Raw genomic sequence first — 1,875 nt, 5'->3', positions numbered from 1 at the left:
TAATATCACCTTGGAAACCTTCACTATTTATACTTTATATTACATTATTTCAACAATTCTAGAATGAATATACTTCACTATATTGGAATTTTATTCTCAAAGCAGTTATCTTATTTTTTTTATTCATTAATACTTAAAAAAAAAACTCAATGGCCTTTTGAAAATTGCAATTTGCCTGATTTGCATGTTTTTCACCATTAAATGTTCACCAAAAAAAAAAAAAAAATAACGGTCATACTAGAGTAATGAATTGACATTGAATTGAATTGAAAGAATGTGGCAAATATTTTATCACATTAAGAGTAGGAATTAATCAAATGAACTATAAACAGGCTTATCTGCTTTAAAATAACTTTTTAGATCTTTTTAAGTACAGGCATCAAAAAAACATTTTTCATACATAGACAGTGTATATTTATAACTTTTTTTATATATTTTTTACTTTTTTATGTATGTTTATTACTGTTTTTATCACTTATTTTTATCCATTACATTTTAAATATATTCTTTTTTTAAAATTTTATTATCTGTATCTGAATTTATGCATATAGTTATATTCTTGTAGATAATTGTTGTGGTTTTTTTTTTTTTTTTTAATTTTCATTGAATACTATTGATGAACGAGAATCTGTTAGATTTTTGTGTGTATATATTGTTATTTTAATTAAAACTTTTATTACTTATATTTTTATTTTATTTCATATTTGCTAAAGAAGGAAAAAAGAGAAAGATGTACTGGCTTAAGGGCGGAAATATAATTAGACATGTAGAAAATAATTGGACTAAAATAATTAATAAAATAGGATCATGTATCACTGTTGTATATTATACATTTACTACACTATCCCTATACATTATATGAATTTTAAAAAATTGTCCGACTAGCTAAATGTTTGCTGTGCACTTAGAAACCATTTACAGTTGGGCAACACAACTTTTTTTTAATACAATTTTTCTAGGCAAACAAAACAATATTCCACAATTTTCATTTCTCTAGAAACCAACTTAATTTATTTTTGATCACTTGATATGGATTAAACCTTATCTATCAAAGGGTCCAGAGAGTGAATGCTTGAAGGGAAAGAAAGTACGAGGTAGTTCACTGAATGCATCATAGTTTTTATGTTGAAGTATTGATGATTGTTAACAATCGTTAGGAATTAGTTTTTATTTACGGGTTTGATTCCCACCTGGGTCACTCAATATTTATTTCACGGTGGCCTGAATATACAAGTTCCTATTTGGGAAATATATAGGTTCTCAATAAAGGGCTGAAGATGTTAAAAAAAATAAAATAAAAACCTAAATAAGGCTGTATCATCCCACTGAGTGGTCTGTATTAACCTTAATGAATACATATTGGACTAGGAAAGAATTCTTGAGGAAAACTGATATTAATACGGTAAATGACGAAGGATAAATTATTGATTGATACGAAAAAATATCTACTTACTTTATCAGTAATACTAGATATTTTGTAATTTAATCTTACGGTTTATCAATTTAAAGATCAGTAAATTTGCTCATGAGTAAAGATTTTGCAATATTCATAAGGGTTGTGGCGATATGTTTTTACGATTAAATGTATTAGTTATATGATTATTATTAGTTAATTGCAGAGATCACTCTATAAACATAACTTGTATCTCATCACAATTTTCAGTAGAAAGAACCGTTTGGACTTTGACTAATAATCATTTGTGTTTAACAAAAAAATTTTCATTTTATGTAAAATTCGTTCTGTGAATGCTTTATGATTTTATCAAATAATTTTGAATAGTTTATGGAAAGAACAGGTTCATCTATGATTGAACTACAAAGAACGATGAGATGTTTTTTTTCCAATTTTCCTAATTAGAGATTATTTAAAACTTA

The 1,875-nt window shown here is 25.5% G+C and overlaps 2 protein-coding genes across 2 annotated transcripts in view; one reads left to right on the top strand and one right to left on the bottom strand.

Moving 5' to 3' along the window:
• The window catches only part of Lmpt (Limpet), a gene marked incomplete at its 5' end in the record, with an annotated part of 767,445 nt that overhangs the window by 228,031 nt on the left and 537,539 nt on the right, over nt 1-1,875 (top strand).
• Nucleotides 1-1,875, bottom strand: part of LOC106682997 (cuticle protein 7-like) — a 38,707-nt gene that overhangs the window by 859 nt on the left and 35,973 nt on the right. The gene's annotated exons all lie outside the window — the stretch shown is intronic.

Source organism: Halyomorpha halys, unplaced genomic scaffold (assembly GCF_000696795.3).
Source record: "Halyomorpha halys isolate HHAL.00 unplaced genomic scaffold, Hhal_1.1 Scaffold458.1, whole genome shotgun sequence".
In the NCBI taxonomy this organism is placed as follows: domain Eukaryota; kingdom Metazoa; phylum Arthropoda; class Insecta; order Hemiptera; family Pentatomidae; genus Halyomorpha; species Halyomorpha halys.
The sequence above is the reverse complement of the archived record's forward strand: the minus strand, read 5'-3'. Positions and strand labels throughout refer to the sequence as shown.